The sequence below is a fragment of the Ischnura elegans genome, chromosome 2 (genome assembly GCF_921293095.1).
Source record: "Ischnura elegans chromosome 2, ioIscEleg1.1, whole genome shotgun sequence".
NCBI lineage: Eukaryota > Metazoa > Arthropoda > Insecta > Odonata > Coenagrionidae > Ischnura > Ischnura elegans.
Window position 1 is genome coordinate 49937558 of NC_060247.1, and position 18574 is coordinate 49956131.

An 18574-nucleotide genomic window follows, 5' to 3' on the forward strand; every position below is an offset into this window, starting at 1 on the left:
ATTAGTGGAAGGGGGCGGCGCCAAGAAGGAAGGCATAGACTAGTGATTGTAGTACACCACTTATTTGTACACAGCCAGGTCTACACGTAAAGGCCAAGGCGCGCGCACGACCACGTGCCCCCACCCCCACCACACCCCCCTCCCGTTGAACGTATAAAAAGACGCGCTCGTGTTCCCGCGGGCGCCTTTTTACACACTGAACCCACAGCCCCCCTCTTACTCCCTCCTCTTAGAAATCGCAACGACCTTGGTCGCTAGTGTGGCCTCCAAACGAAGCCGAGCGAATGAGAGAACAGGAGGAACGGTCGGATGTTTAGTGCGTCAGAATACCCGGCAGATTAAAAATTTAGAATAAAAAAAATAAACGGGCGATGAGACGGGGACAACTCGCCACTTGATGTCATGTGAGGGGGGAATAAAGGGTTGGGACGGCGATAAGCAAGACTTCCGCCATTTCCCCCACTCCCTCCTCAACCCATCCCCGTCACTGCCTCTTCAGCGGCCCATTTGTTTATTTACAGATCACGACTTATAAAAGCTCTCGGACGACGGCGGCGTACCGGAAGTTTGCGTGATTCGTTTTCGAGACACGACGAATGGTGAGGCTCCTGATAGGGGGCTCGTCGCTGCGTAGGCATCAATGGAAGACGAGGACTCAGTATGTACGCCACGGCCGTCGGCGATGAGAAGTGAAATGTAAATTATCCGACCGCACGAAAGAGGAGAGAGGAGTACTCCGCAGGCACTCCTAGGTGGAAAGAGGCTGGCCACAAAGAAGGAGGGATTTAGTGAGCAACTCTCGTGGGAGAGTTAATAATAAGATGGAAGAGATACGCCCCATTCTCAGCTGCGCAGTTCAGGACCGTATAGTGCCGTGGTAAAGGAGAAAAACAACTTGTGGTTATCTCACAAGCAACACAATGATACGAGAAAAAAAAAGCTTCAAATGGGTAGTTTTCAATGTCACGCGTTTGTTTTCGTTTGCGTTATCAAAGATAAACCACAGTGCGGCAGATTTTGCGGCGGTTTAAGATTTAAAAAGCGATATGATACGTTCCGGAGGAGATGGATATGACTAGATAAACCTTGACAGTAAAGTGTAATATTAAGACGATTACAAGAATAAAAAAGAGAAACGCCTACCTCATCTTTTATAAAAGTCATTTAAAATTCAACGTCCAAACCAAGCAATTGATAAACTGGTCGAAACTTAAAACGGGCAAATAAAATAGTTCAGGAGTTGGCATTTGTCTCATGTGATCGAAAAACTGATTGATGTAAATACCTATTCCATTCTGCTAATCTACGACAGGATTTGTATTGGCAATTATCCTTTTAAATGACAAGTTAGTTACGCTTAGTGATGTAAAAACACTTTCACGAGCAAAACCAAGAATGTAAAATTCATGTTTACATTTAGAGCAACTAATTTGTGATCAATCCATCATCTCCCAAGGACAGCAAAATCTTTTTTGATAAAAGTTCACTTCAATACGCAGCGATGGGCAAGACCACTCCAGCTCCTTGCCACAAAAAGACGGGCCATGTCGCCACGTGGGACTAATATGAGGGTCACCTCACCAAATTCAAGCCAGGCCCCACAAATTAAGGCTTCGTCGTCCGCGTAAAAATCAGTCTTTCCAATGAGGGACACAATCATCCCTTAACTCTTGTGAGTGACTAGAATAATAAAATTAAAGCAACAACTTGCCAACATTCAGAACAATTGACTTTCTTTCTACCAAAAAAAAAAAACAAGCATCGAAGACCCAACAATTACTCACTGACAGCCGCATTTAGCTAAGAAAAACCATCACTAAGCCAAATATCTGACTGTCGCTGAAAATATTTATAAATGTTAACCATGATAAAATACAGGGAAGAAAAGAAGGTGAAAATGACTTCCTGTATGCCGTTTTATTTAGCATAGACACGGTTGATCCAGCAGCCAACAGAAAATTCAAAGCATGTAAGCTGTTGAGCGATTACCGAACGAATAATGCAATCACTAACGGAGAAATAATAAGGTCATAGAAAGGAAGTTAAAATGCTTTTTTAGAACTGAAACTCTGCCGTTGGAATAGTCTTTGGCACTGTTCCAAAAGGCGTCAACAACGATTGCTTTCACCGTTTTTCTTCAAGTTTTACTTTCGCTGTAGCTAAATTACTATACAAATTGTTAGGCCACCTTAAAAGGTTACGCCTACACGCCGATTTTTCTCCGAAACCAACTTCGTAGTTGGCGCTCGAGTAGCCGTGCCTCTCGCGAAGTCCAATAGAGCGGCACTTGTGAACGGCTCCGAGGCGAAGGCCATTCCACGAGATGATTTATTTTTTTAATTCCCGACGCGAATGACGTCGATAATACAGAAGACGAAGGCTCAGAGTCGCAGAAGTCCATAACTCTCCGGGCAAGGGCACCACGGCAGCCGAGACAGATCATCCATTGGGAGCATATCGATCATAAGTCGCAGAGAGAAGAGAGCACCGCATCGGACAGGAGCCAAAGGGTAACGAAGTGCTAAGCTTCAACCGAATCTTAAAGAGGGAATACCCCAAAAAGCTGCCTGTGATGACATAATGGTTACAAACAAATGCAACCGATAGTAGTTAACCCTATCCAGGGTCATACACTCATATTTTAACTCTGATAAAAGAGAACCACCAAACCAAAGCCCGTCAAATTACCGAATACTAAAAAAATATCTCAACTGCAATTAGTTTAGGTAGCAAACGATCAACTACAAATAAATATTTGTTAACAAAATTCTTCGGAAACCAATGTTTTACCAGGCAGGACTTTTTAAATTGAATTTCACTTTGCATTTATTTAAGTAAATCGAGACAAGAAAAGGAAAGAATAACTCGAAATATAATTTTGGCATTAAATATGTAAAGCGTTAAGAAGTCTAATAAGATATTTTATGGTATATCAAGTATACTTACAAATCAGAGGATACATCTTTTATCGACGATATGGTAGAAAACAGCCGATATTAGCTAGAAAGAAGTCGTTCCTTCGTCAGACTAGTAATTTAGCAGATCACTTATCCAACGACTCCCACTTAATACAAGAACTGATAACAAGATGGCACGCATGACATCACGGAATGTTACCCAATGCTTTTCACTTTCATGGTTCGATATCTTCTGGTTGCGTAGATTGTCAAGAACATTGAAGATGCTCGGTGACAATTATTTTCAATCGTATGCATGCACAAAGTAAAAATATTACTTCGCAATTGTACCTTTTCATATATTACATAATATAGCGTAGTGTCTGATATGGAAAACTCATCCTTTGTCGATAATGTAGATGTAGCTTCAAAAATGCATAATTTAAATACGTAGAGAATGAGGTAAGGTGTGAGGGCCATATCACGGTGGTGCGGGGTATCACTCTAAGTAAGGAGTAGATCAGATTGTGGGGGAGAACTCAAGTATGACATACTCAACTGTAACATACTTCGCCACGTCCTTCAAAAATTAGAGAAAGCCTCACTAACCTCGTATAGCAATCACAAGAGCACCCTCAATTGAGGACTGCTTTTGATATGCAAGGAGTAACCACGAAAAATCCTACGCGCGCGCACACACACACGAATTCAAATATTTTCTCAAAGAAATTTGTGGACTATACCGGACAAGGTGGTATGGACTCCTGAGCATATAATGCGACTAGCGGTCCAAATCGCGCGCGCGGCGCCACAGCCGGAGAGCAAAGCCCGAACTTTGAACACATATAGGCATTCGCTCTAGACGAATTTAACTATACCGGGATTGTGCGAAAAATCAAAAGAGAAAATGTCCGGATTAGTCCAAAAATTTCCACGCCTTGGTAGCTTAACTGGCTAAAACACTCGGCCGGAAATCGAGGGATCCGGTTCATATCCCGGTCATGACGAATGCTTTTTTTTCCTCCGTGGATTTTTTTCACAATGTGTGCATCGCGGGTGACTCCGTAAAGTTATCACCGTGGCTAGTCCCGGTATACTTAAAATAGTCTAAAAAATTGCAGTGCCGACTAAGATAGATTCGCTCTGCCATGTAAACGTATTTTTTTCTGAATTAGTAATATTAAATGGTATTCGAGTGGAAAGTGCACAATCTTGTTTAATTATCATGGATAATTGCGAGTGAACACTTCCGAAACAAAACCGTACTGTGGTAAATTTAGGACACTACTGCCCTTGACCTTATTTTCCATGACTACGGCGGATAAGAGCCGTACATGCTGCAATTTCATTGATTCTAAATCAGACGTAACAAATTTATCTATAATTCAAAATCACGACCGAATTTAACGCAATAGAATAAGAAGAAAACACACATTACAAATATTTCCTCAGAGGTTTCCTCACTTGAGTCGAGAATTAATATCCAAGATTTTTTCCACCTGATACAATAGGAAAAGAGCGCATTCAAACATCGTTAATCTGTAGGCTTCCTACGCACCAATTAAAGCATCGATCGATACGCAGCAGAAAGGGGGGATTGAGAAGTGTGTCGAGGATTGAGAAGCCTCACAAGATATCAGAAACTTATGCTGTCCAACTTTCCCATTTCACGCTCAAATCCTTTTATTAAGCGTTCCCTCGTTACTACCTTTCCCCATATCACACTCAGGGAAGAAGGATAAGGAACATAATTCAGACGTTCCCCACTCACCAGGTCTTTGGCGTCAACACCACAGCTCGCGTCCCGACTAAACAGACCGACCTGACGCAATTACAGGCGCCGACGTCGGCAGAGAAACTGTCCAGATACCAGTGCAGCAATTATTTTCATCCGGACTGCGAGCGAAAATTTACAAATCCTTCATGTCCAGCATGCCACCGCAGGATGAAAATAAGTGAGGATACCCTACGGCCACAGTCCATGATGGTGACGTAGGGCTGGAGTCGGTGGCGTTTAAATTAGATCCTCAAATCTGGGGGAGGAGGGTTCAAGGCCCTCGCCCTTATAGTCACCCGATAAAATTCTATCATTAAATAAATATAAAAATAATACAAACGAATGGCAAGAGAGGCCACAAAATTGCAAACACATATAATTATTTACATCTTCGTTTCTTGGGCCTCTCTGGGCATTTATTTATATTTATCACCTGTGTTGTCCTTTCAAAGATACATAAAAATGATATATACGAAGAAATATGATACTTTATGCCGCGGCCACGCCTTCGCGCATGATCCACTAAATTAATTCCGACTACAGTACTTAATATTTACTATATTTTCCTCTTTGTGAGGGAGGGTGGATGGGAGGGCTAACTATCTGGGCCCCTGGAAAGAGTACTGACTCATTATTTATCTTTTATCGTAAACGTATTCACGGTATCTAAAATAAAATTCGAAGGATATAATAGACAAGTGAAACCACATTGGTCATCATTCAACCTAGAAAAATTGCTGAGCATTGGAAATACCGTACGCTCACATAAATGTACTCGTGAAGTTTCCGGAGAATTTTAACACCGTCCAATGAAGCTCCACAGTAAATAATTTGATTAAATAAAAATAATGTTCGCCAAGAAACTAGCTTGGTATTATAATAGTTTGCAAATGGTCGTACTTTTGGCCGTGACTATCTTAACCTAATCGAAATAATTATTTTATGAATGTAGAAGTTAGGCAACTCGGTGAGGAATCCGCACCGCTGAGGCAGCTATCCCAGCTACACCGACTGAGCTACCCTCATGACTTTCCACACTTGCTCTAAAATTGTCGAGTTTTTTCTCCGTTCATAAAGAATTTTCAAAAGGTCACCAAAGGAATGCGAACTCTGGATAATGCGAAGCAGAATCTTTCCGTTTCTTGTTGCTTTTCCTGAGCTCGATTCTCGGTTAAAAGAATCCCCACTTCTTATAGCGCCACGAGCTCCACTCTTAAAAGGATTAAGCACTAAGTAAACGGATTACTAGAGCGAAGAGATTCAACCGTTCAAATCCAATAAGAGATTATACAGGAATACAAGCAACTCCGAGAGGGCTCCCTTTCCCTTGAGAACGTCCTCAGTTCCACGGCAATTTCTCTCTGCCCACAGCGGCCACTTTGATTTCTTGAGAAAACAAATGAGATAAGCCAGAGAGCGTCATTTTTTTACGACGCCCCCGCAGAAGTTTAACCTTTGGAGCGCACAAACTCCGAATTCAAAAGGCAAAACAATCTTTTCCTACGCGTGACTCATGGAAGCTAACAGTTGCACAATTATTGTATGAGCGCTTGCGCACACTGTCTGGGCGTGAAGTGTGAAATGAATAATAGCCAATCAAACTTAGCACAAACAATTAGTCACGGCCATAATGCGAACGGCTGACAAGGTGAATCTCGCGAAAAGAGTTGGGATGGAAAAGAGTTGGCATAGGGCCGCAGCACCAGAAGAGGAGTCCGTCAGGGATATATTTTTCTAAATTAAACCGACGACAACGAAGAAGGCGACTGAAGACGAGGCAGCATTTTCGAGGGCAGAATTCTGGTTAGGATAATAATAGCACTCATCCCAAACGGAGGCGATTAACCATACTACACCTCAGAGATTTCACATACCTCGAACTGAATGCACAATATTAGCACAATCAATGTTCGATTTTTTTAAAATGTTGAAATCTCACTTTCACCCGACAACCAAATCTGTCCCTTTGTATTTCTTCCTGAAAATGGATTGTGCAAAAATGCGTTCCCAAGTTACCACAGGGAACTGATCCAATAAGTTTTCCGTTTATCAAAGCCTCCCTAGAGAGATATACTGACTGCTATCTTGGGAAACGAAGAGCTCAAAGAAAAGTTTCGATGGAGAAATCTTTTTTTTTTATACAGTTTACGCCGGCCGTCGATAAAATTCGATAAATTTTGAACAAGCTTAGGTCCATAAAAAGGAAACATTAGGTATCTACGTATTCGCCAAACTATGTATACCTAAGCTACAAGATTCAGCACCACAAGTTGGAACCATTATTCTGTTAAGAAATTTTCACTGCAGCTACAAAGGGACGAGAGTGAAAATTGTGAATCCACGAGGACTTAACTACTAAAAATTACTATTTCTGTAGGCAACTATCCATTCTCTTTCTCTGAAATTCGACAAAGCTAAGAGGTAAGAACTCATCCCAACTCCATCTCATCCTAAATTAAGCCAATTCATCAGTGATTCTCCTTAATTATTTAGTCCTTCCGCCTGCAATTACAAGTATAAGCCACATGGCTCATCCGTCGCAGAACCGTTAACTGTAGCTTAGTCTATTGCTGGAAAGGTATACTCTATTTATTTCATCAAGCACTTTACCGATGCTTAATATGTATACAGACAGTCCCCATTTTTCAAGAAACACATCTTCCCTCTGCATATACTGACAAAATGCATGGATAACTAAGCATCTACCTACATTCAAGTAAGAGAAAAAGGGAGGGAGAATAGGAATACGAAACAAGGGCCGATGAAATAAGGTAATGGATATGTAGCTGTAGCCGCCGAAATCCGGTTTCACAAATTAGGGCAAGTGAATCATTGGCGACATAAATTAGAATTATTTCTTAACATTAAAAAAAACTTCCTAAACTTCATCAAAATATTCACTATGCTGTTCGGCATCTAGAATACAGAGGTTGTTAAAAAATATTAACCTATGTTATACCTGAGGTTGTCGCACTACGACGAAATCAGATGCAGAGAAATCATTCATTGAAAAGTAAAATATTTCCTATATTGTACCCCAGAAATGTAGTACATCGACCAAGTTAATGAGAAATAGTCGCAAGTTAATTTAACCACGGAGATGGTAAAACGCACTTTTTCCCAATGACGCCACCTGTACAGAAATGCGCATCCTGTATTAGGAGAAGCCAGCAACGTCCGGCCTAAACACAAAACGCTCACCAGAAATGAAACTTCCTGGCGCATTCCGTAAGAAGTTTCGACATGTAGGTTCACCGCCTTTTGTATTCATTCCGATTTCCGGAATAGGCTCGGACGTTGGCACAGACACCCAATTTACGACCGCGCCTAGGGCGTAAAAAAATTTTACGGTCCGATGTGCTTAGCCACTTTGAGTGATAATGTGCAGGAGTACCGTAGAAATGCACAGTGCATTCACAGAGAGACCACCGAAGTCAAGTTACGGAAGGGCAAGTGGCACTTCATGAGCCAAATCTTCGAAATTAGCCTCGCCCCAAAAGAATACAAAAATAAAAACACCTAAATAATTTATTTTAAACGAGGTATATCGGACAGGTGAAGAATAAATTTCTATTGATTCTGCTATTGCATAACTTAAGCACACATGTAAGTTAAAAAATAACCAATGCATAACAGAGATTACCATGAAATATTTTTTCAGCTCTCCACGCAGTTAAAATTTAAAAAACACCGGCGTTTCATTACCCCCACTCACCTCACTTCCGAAATGACACCAAATCAAAATAAATTCCAAAGTTTCAAAAAAATTTAAATGATTAATTTTCGTATTTCACAACCGGAATGGCGTCCGAGTTGAGAAAACCTAAAAAAAAGGACGTCCTGCAGCTTTTTAAAAGTGAGAAAAGAAAATTGCAACACTTCCTTGCCACAGCATTTCCGAAATTTCATTCAAAATCGTCCAAACCACGAGGAAAATCCAAACCCCTGCACTATGAGTGGTGTATAACATTTCCAGGATAAAAAGTAGGTTACTACATGTGGTCACTTTTCAAAAATTATCCAGAACAATCAAGCTAGAATTATGCACAAGAGCTAAGACAGTGTCAGTATTCATACTTTACGAAAAATGTGGATTTGACAACAAGTCGTGAGACATGGCTCGAAATCAAAAACACACATTAGTAAATGCAGCTACCTGATATGACTTCGTGGTTTCTGGCAACCAGCAATCACAATGAAAAAAATGCAACGGCTTAATATCCGAGACGACATAAAAATAAAAAAAGGTAAAAATTCACATCCTCAATGAAATTGCCGCTATTTAAATGTACAATTGTTTAAGGAGTGGCAACTTGCTACAAATTATACCAAAATAATAAAACTAACTTGGACCACTTCAACGGCGCCTTTAAAACATTAAATAAAATACCACAAATCAGTAATTTCCCTTACTATTAATAAAATCGGGCTCTTCGTAATTTATTGCTAATAAATTAAAAAATTACAGGTAGGTAGATGGGATGGTAATAAAATAAGTCGAACCCATATTCTAAATATCAGTAAATTCAGCTTTCTTGCCGCTTCAATTCTGTAAATTTTTACAATGGTTATAACAAAAAGTCAACGGCCACTGCATCCAATTTGGTACCAATTTTAAAACAGACACAGATGACGGACTTGGCTTATATTTTGTACTGCTATGATTTTGGTTTTTCTTTCGGTGATATAATCCGCTACTAGAACACCCGCTACCAGAGCTTAGTGATCCGCTGAACCCACACTTCCAAAACTAGCTAATTTCGAGTCACATGGCTGCATGACTTCTGTGCGGGTTAAATAATATTCGTGGGCTTATATGCATGGCTGATTAGCTAATGCTTGGCTGAATACGTTCAAAATTAATTATGACCTTCACAGGTTTTTTTCTGGTGTGGGTGAGAATTGGTGCTTTTACCGGTAAACTTGAAAAATATTCACAAATTGGCCAATACGAATCGGCAAATATCAAACGAATGAACGAAATCGGATAAAAACCAACCATTCACATACAATTGTTAATGAAAGAAATACACTAACGCTTCCCGGCGGGGAAAAACACAACGAAACAGGAAGACGTCCAATATTGGCAGAGTGACAGAACAGCTCGAGGTAAGATGACGAGATTTCGAAACACTTTGACCTACGTTACGAAAGACATATGGCCAAGGTGAAGAAGAGACAGCGCAAAGAAGGCCGTTGAACCATGGAATACCACAAGGAAAAGTAAAGATGTCAAGCCGTTGATGTAGCATCCCATCTGTACTTAGAAGAAATACGAGCACATTTAAAAGATACAGGCACACATAATAGTGTATGCATTCTAAACGATCTCGGCATATTAAAATCTCTCACGTTTTCACTGCAGTTACTGGCTAGTTTAGAATGATAAATCATGGCCGCGAAGTTTTTTCGGGTCTTACACCGGATCCAAGCCTGATTCATTGGATTCCTGAAGTTCAGATTCGAGTGATGGGCGAGTTGCACATAGATATGTCGGAGGGAGATATGGAGGGCCTTACCCGGTATGAGACCCGATAAATCTAAACTGCAATAATTCTCCGGGTAAAACAGACATTACGTCAATGATAAATATTGTTTTACAAAGTACGAACCACGCAATACGAAGAGAAAGCCGCAATAAATAACTTCCCTCTCCCAGCAGAATAACTTTTTGCATGTTGATTATACGAAACCACTACAAATTTTGGTGAAAATAACTAATTATCCAAAAAAAATTTATACGACTCTGCATTGCAGCGCTAACGCTTTCCCCAGCCCACTAAACCCTTTAGCGCACCGATGGAAATGGAAGGTCATTCCACTTTCTCAATAACTTTCTCTTGCTACTCCTATTAGATTCATGTCCTAACCAGTACTCCTTCGTTTACTGAATTCAAGCCGTTGCATCTATTACTTTTCATAGTCCGCAATTCAGAGAGATATCTTCTAAAAACTTTCGAGCACAAGAGATACAATCATTACGATTAGGGGCCTAAAACCTCTTTTTAAATTTTAATCTCTTCCTCCAAGTTCAGAGTAACATATTATGTGCTACACGCTTTCAACTCCCAATAAAACTTTTTTACTGATTTTTAACAAGTGCAATAGCAGTATTAACATGATGATGATCTCTGTCTATGGCACAGTTGGTTTACACTTTCTCCTAATTCAGGTCTTTTTGAGTAATAATTTCCTATTACCTCATTGTTAAAGCATTGTTATCAATTGACATTCAACGGCTTCATTGCTTCCCCCTCTTTCATTTTAGCACGGCCTTCTTTTTGACATGCACGTTCTCCTTAATCTCCCCTTCGTGATTCTGGGTTAATATGCTCAAGTGTGTCAATATAACTATGCCTTTTTCATCTGTTACTCAAGCCATAAAACCTTTTGTTCTTCTCAAAGTGTTCTCACTTTCCATCGCCTCCTTTCACGATATCCTTTCACGTGAACACCTTTGTATCCCACAAACCGTTCACCATGAACATGAGTAAGGAGCATTTTCATATCCCACGGGCAGACCCACTATAAGAACTTCAAAAATAAACAAATACTTACTACGATAAAGGCATGAGTCAGAGGATCTTCAGCTTAATGCATCGTGAATGAAAGGTTCAAAAGAAATGAGTGAAATCAACTCCCTCATTCAACAAATGAACCCAGCACTCATCATCATCGAAACACTTCAGCTGCCCATGAGTGAGAATACTCGTTATTTTTATTGTGATTTCAAAACACAATTGACCTTTAATTCAACGGGATAAAATATTTTGGCGCACGTCAATTGGCACAGCAGCAGATAAACACGTTTCGAAACGAAATTCAATACGAATACAGTAAATAATTATGCATACCACCAAATAACGCAAGCATACGATCGAAAAGTAGACGAAGGGTAGATTTTTCCCTTCTCTGATAAATGCCAAATACGCAAACTGAATACTCGGGTTCTACTTACACGGTATAGAAAAAAAACTTTCCCAAACATGAAGAGCAATTCCTCAATCTATTCTTGGACAATCGGATTCGAGTCTATTTTAAAAACTTTCTGGTGCTAGAAGCACCTTCGTAGACTCGCATCTCTCCTACGCGAAACACTCACCCACTGGCATCCACCCCGCATCCCACCACACCTCAAATGCATTTTCGGCTATTAAGTGGTACACACACATCTTCAGCTTCCATTTGCATTTCATGAATCACGCACCCACATTCATTGAATTGAACACAAATTCCCTCGGAATGAGCAATATCCTTGAAAACAGTATGCATTTAAAATGAAATGATACTTATAGTGTACATTATTGTCCATTGTAATTGAATAATTTTCCTTCTGAGAAATTGAGTAAAACGATATTTACATTATATTATTAATTATTATTTTTACTTATTTTATCTACAATCAAAAGTGTAAATTGCATATAATTCGTCAATTCCGATGTGATATTTTTATGTCCAAAATTCTGAGCGTTAAAGATTGTATATCCTTATTTATTCCATTGACTTAGCTACTACTATCATTTTCACAGAAATTTAATATACTGGAATGTTGGGAGTAATACATGTCACTTTTGTGGATAATTTTTTTATCTAATCATGATTCTTTGTCAGTTGAAACTTGTTTATACTTCAATAAATTGTTTTTTTCCATCAATCATACTCCAATATTGTAACATCATAATTCCAATATTGTTGTAATCTTTTATTCACTTCATGAACTACCTTTTTGTATTTCGTTCTAATGACAATAAATTCAGTTGAAACTAAAGTTCTAAAAAGCATGCGTTCCACTCCTCCTCGATAGGAAAATGTAGACTAAATAGGCATCGCCTTTTATTTAACCATAAACACAATAGCATTACCTTACACCAAATAGTGGAAACTTTCACTACCGCCAATCGACGACAATAGAAATCGAGCATTTCAAATTTGAATACTAAATATAGAAAACAGTTTTCTGGGTTAGATCACTAAATTCTAAATTATGGGCAGCGAAAACATCGCAGTTAGCGATGCAGTGGACGAAAAATATTGCACTCCAGTTTCACAAGCGACGCGCGAAAACACACAAAGAAATGAAAACGAGAAACAGTTTCCTTCACACGTGACGGAAATTTGGTCAAGGTGATGGGAGTCGTTCACCTCTTGCAAATCGGCAATTGGTCAAGTGGTCGGGCTCCCCGTTTTACGGCCACGAAATCAGCTGATGGCTAAGAATGAGATACGACTGAAAAGGAGAAACGTAAGAGTCGATCTAAACAGCGAGGTCGAAGTCCTAAAAGCATTTCACAAAGATGCGAAGATGACTTCGCGACCTCCTTGGCAACATCTGGCAGTAAAACCACAATAACCTGAATCTCTAACACTACTTTACACCGAGAATGACGTTTGCAGCACTCTGAACCACAATCAACAAAACCACCCGGTTCATTCGTCGGGGAGCCAGTGCTAATGAGAATGATATCAATGATACTTTATCCCATTCAAATTATTATACCTATATTCGCTCAACTTTTACATGTGATTTGTCTTCAATAAAACAAATGCATTTTTCCTGTGGCGGTCGTTTCAATTACTGCATCTTCATGGCGCGGTGAATCGTGCAACCAATGGACAAACTGAACACATTGAACACTGGACACATGAAGCTTGAGCCATAAATGACAATATTTTTATAGAAGAAAATCACCAAAAAGGCATTAGAGGCCAAGAAACCAATTATTAACTTATTACAGTAATAACATTTAAAAAATAAAATCTTGGTAAATCATCTGTTTAAAGGTTAACAGCATCTGATTGTAACTGTAAAAGTAACCTTATTAATTAATTCCCAATAAATGTACGTACAACAAGACTTACTCATCGTCAATAATTATACAATTCCAAATTCCCATCTGCACTATATCGCGCCTTATGACGCAAGGTACCATCCCAATAAAGATAAAATGTTTAGGATGCGAAAATGATGGCTGTAATTAGCGTATGAACATCAAACCCCTGCGAGTATAAGTAGACCAGCAAACCTAACTCCTGTAACATAACTTAATTTCCAAAAAAAAAACGTCCTGAGTTGGTAGAGATTTGCATTTTACGAAAAAGCAAACGTCAGATAGACACCCTGAATCAGGCATAGAAAATCGAATCCAGATTTTTTCCACAATTTTCCCTCGCCGCGCCGGCGCGATCACTGGCCGTTACGCTCAAATACCTTCACTTGTTTGGTCCCGCGAAGCGTGAATGCGCCTTCTCCTCGGCTTTTATTTCTACCCCTCCTCCGCACACCAAAACAGCTGACTCGGACACCGCAGCTTCTTGTCCCGTCTCCGCGCTGCAAGCCGGGAGCAAAAAGGGAGAGTATAATTCCCTCTCCTTCACCTTATTCCTCTCGTTTCCTCCACAAAAATCACTGCTTAACGTTCTCCTTCTCCTCAGCAACCAAACAAGAGTCTAACTAGAGGACAGGATGAGGGGAAAAGTCTTTTCGTATGAGCTGGTGCACACGATATACGACACTTGAAGCAGGAGATGGACCACCGAACTGCTAATGAAATGAAATGAACGAAAAAACGATCGATTCAATCGAAGATGATGCAACTCACGAAGGGAAAAACAAGTGAATGCTGTTGCGCGGCGACCAGTGGAGGAAGACGCGTCCGACCGGTCGCTAGTCGGGGCACTCAATGACGGCAACGAGGTCCAGGAAGCACTCGCGATGATTCAGAGCTAAGTCGCGCGCACTGAGGAAAAAAAAACCTCTTCCCCCTTATCACCCGGCAGAGTGGAGAGCCAGGCCGTCATCCCGTGACGTTTTGCTGCAAGCCGAAGGGAAGAGGAGGAGGAGAGAGAGAGAGGGAGAGGGGGGAGGAGCGTTCGCGGAGGCTGGCAACGAGGTGAAGTCCGAGAGATCGGAAAGGATCAAAAGTGAACGTTACACCGAGAGAACGTTTTCGCAAAGGACGAAGCGAGTTGCGTAAACCAACTCGGCGGGAGTGAAGAAAGCCCCGAGAGAGAGAGGGAGGCAGGCAGCAACCGAGGAATCAAAACAAGCTCAGGGCAGTCATAGCTATCATCTGGGATAGGTACAATTGACTCAGCTTGGTCGGCGACAAAGCCGGAGACGTCGCAGCTTATGAAGAAAATCGATTGGTTCGCGAAACAATCAGAATTTATGTTCGGAGTGAGAAATTTCACAATTCAGCCAAAGTCGCGCCACGAATATTTTCGAGCGGTTGCCGAAGAAAGCACTGGTAGCGTTAAAAATTCTTAGCCCAAAAATAGACGGTTATAAAAAATAAAAATATACAGTTTTTTTCGGAGGATATTGTCCATTCGTGGAAAACTCAGAAACTCATGACAAACTTAACCCCAATTATTTAGGTTGCCTTCCCGCATAATAATGTACCTTCGTCAATGACAATTATAACGGAAAGCAACTAATGGCATCATTAATTCATTTACATCACTCTCAATATACTGGAAAGGCTTGAATTCAGATCATATTTGTTGCGCACTGCTTAAAAGACTAAACGGCGTTGGGTTCGTAATCCTCTAAGGATGTCCATTATGTTCTGAAAGTCTGTTACCGTTTCGGTGCATTAACAGCTGCGATGAACAAGCGAGTAAAATCAAAGGCTTCTTCACATCCAGCAATAGGAAATTCGAAAAATAGCTCGGCATAACGAGGACTAATTTTACACCAGGCTCAATGATCCAGATTCTTATTTACAATTGAACATTATTTCAGTAATTTTTATGAATGGATCGATGAGTTCACTCTTTTTTACACCCATGTATTACCGTTCGACAAACTCGAAGAAAGATACTAAATTCCAATTTCATACAAAATTGCTTTTCTAGCAACTGCCATCAGCGTTTTGCAAGTAAAACCCTGCCAAAAAAATCTTCAACACTTACTAAAGCTTCTACTACCTTATTGTAATTCATTTGGCGCTCTTTAAAGTAACTTAAATTTCAGAATCATCATGTACGAAGTCCTGCACAACTAAGAAGAGATTTTTAAAAAGTCCCTTTAGCTAGAAAGTTTTTCTACAGTACAAGGCAACGAGTGATTTCCACATAAATTTAATGCTTTCCTTACAAAGTCCGTGCGTCTTACAAAAAAATATTTAATAGTATATTTGCATACATAAAAATAAATTAAAAAGTTACAGTCACCTCCTCAGTCCTCGTTGCGTGGTTTCACTATCTAGCTCTTACTCTAAAGCTACAGCATTCCATTCGTAAGTTTTTTTCGTCAAATTTAAGGAAGGTATCACCACACTTTTCCAAATAAATACCTACATGGAGGATAACAAGCTATAAACCAAAAGATGATGAAATCTGAAAAAAAAACTGCAAGTAAAAAAATCGAGCATGAAAGAGGCTCCAAAAGCAGCAACACAGGAGATATCGTCGCGCCGCGACATTGGCCTCATTTTTCCCCCACAAGGGATATTTTCGCAAGGAAAAAATCTGGCAATTTCATGGCTAAAGGCCGTTTTACACGGTACACGGAATTGCGCAGGTTAGAGCTGCATTAATTTCTAAAATGGCGTGGAATTGCGCGAATGCATGAACGAAATTAGAACAGGGGCTATTTTGCCGTCTCGCATCCACGCATTCTCGCATGTGTTCTAGCAATTCACCGCTTTACACGACGCAATTTTGATTACGCCTTCACACGTACGCCAGACTGCGCAATTCCGTGTACCGTGTAAAACGGCCTTAACACCATGTGGTCGTCTTCAGCAACCAGATACTGACAAGTCCAAAGAAAGCTGACAGGCACATTCTTTCCAAATAATAACACTCACCGAAATGATCGAAACAAACAGCTACGACAGCCCTATTTTTTTAATACAAACTCAGCAATAGCAGAAAGGAAACGCTCGGAATAAAAATATGACTCCAAGGAAAAATGGTCGACCTAAGTAGTGACTATTTTTATTATTGTGGCTGTTTCAATCAGAAGGTGAAAATATTTTATGGATAGATTATCACAAAGAGGGCTCTAAACCTTCGAATTTCTGATTATTTGTCCCCCTGAAACTTTGAAATTTGACAGCGACTACTATATTAACCTTCATTTGAAAGGTTAATTATCAAGCATTCAGAAGGGAAGTACCAAGTTACGAAACAAGAGGGAATTTCTTTGCGTGACACTATTTTGAGACTAACCACAATATTTTTGATGTAGGAAAGAAGTTGAAGGCCACCGAGTAATGGAAATTAAAGAAGGCTCAACTAATTTAATTCGTTCATAGTTAAAAAATCGTTTACCACCATAGAACATGAAAAAAATATTTTTTTAAAGATAAAAAATAAGAAGGGATTCGAGTGTAACAAAATCGCAGGCCGCGCGTTAGAACAGGGTCTCCTAACGAAGGCCTGTTAAATTAAAAACATCAATTGAGACCCATTCCCTACTTCCCCATCCACTCCAGTCCTCTTGGGTCGTATTCTAATACCTCTGCCGAATGCCACTGACGCTGCTCGCTCGTTTTTTTCAAGAGTGCAAAAATACACCAGCAAAAGGTTGGTCCGCCTCTGTGTGTTCACACAATAGGGTGGTTTCCTATTATTTTTTTATTACCTAAATAGAAAGATTATTACTCTTAGAGTACGACTTTCACGCTCTTAGATTTTTAAATGACGATATCTAATTTTTGCGATTAAAAGGAAAGTGAAAACTTTCAAGCGCGCGAAAACGCGACGGCTAAGTAGGAATGCTGGGAAAAGTCTGTGTGACATATTTCTGGTTCCCGCGGCCACCGTGTGAGGTGACCTTGGGGCGAGGCTTTGAGCGCTGATACGATGCAGGCTACTACCAGGTAGCGCTTGGCTTAAATAAGGATTATTATTACCCTATCAAACGATGGAAACTTTCCGACCTTAGGCAATTTTAATGGGTGATTTTTAAGTAATGTTTCCCTGAGCTCTGTGCCTCATGCATGCATTGGTAATCTCAGACGATGTAAAACTCCTATCCACTCGTATAGAAACTAGGTCCCTGTGACGTCACGTGGAGTGGAATCGCATGGGCGCCAATCTGGCCTTTTTCAAATGAGGTTAAAATTGACCAATGCCATTCGTCTAAACTGGGATTTCTAAAACCAAATAATTTGTATATTATGAATACACTAATGGTGGGTAAGGAATCGCAATCAATGCCTTTCGTTTTCTTTGACGAAGGAGACTACCCAATTCACCTCTTACGACCATCTAAGGCCATACGCTTTTTTTAGGAATCCTCACGCGGAACATTCACACCAACTTTCCCAAACGTTGAAACTCTAGCATTTTCATAACACAACCAAAAGCACGAACTTTTAATTAGGGTTGCCTAAAGTTCAGATAGTAATTAACAAAATACTAAGACATCTAAAATAACTTCTCTAACTTCCACCTTAGTCTGAAATCATTAACCATATGTTTCAAATAAATTCTAGTAACAATGATTTTTCAATAGTAATTGCAAAAATCCTTGAGGGTGTTCTGAAGATAAACTGAAATTAATATTTATACACTTGACTTCAATAAAAATTTTAAATTATGCTATTGGATTTTAAACATTTTGATTTTCCAAAATACATAATAATCGTTAGTAAATTTTGCAAATTCATTAGTAGGGGTCCACTTACGACTCTGGCGAGTTGGCGATTAACTGCCAACTGGACAATGTGAATTAAATAGGAACATTTCGTTCACTGCTCTAACCTTAGTATGAAGTGAAGTATTTAATCTAATGATTTACATGTGATAACGGAATACATAATACATATAGCTCAGTACGTGGCGAGCTTTGAGCATTAGAAGAAGTCTGAGATGATGAGTCACTGAATAACGTTAAACCAGATGAAAATAAAGGCTTCGCCATTTTAAATGATTAACCGATCAGAGT

General features: G+C 39.9%; 1 protein-coding gene across 2 annotated transcripts in view; it reads right to left on the minus strand.

The window, feature by feature from the left end:
- The window catches only part of LOC124153714 (phosphatidate phosphatase LPIN3), a 118720-nt gene that overhangs the window by 77160 nt on the left and 22986 nt on the right, over positions 1-18574 (minus strand). The window contains exon 1 of one of the 2 annotated variants that reach the window (XM_046527040.1): positions 13883-14354. The exons of the other annotated variant lie outside the window; for it this stretch is intronic. The gene's annotated coding sequence lies outside the window, so the exon portion shown is untranslated. Of the gene's footprint in view, positions 1-13882; positions 14355-18574 lie in introns of those variants that run through there. 2 annotated transcript variants of the gene reach the window in all.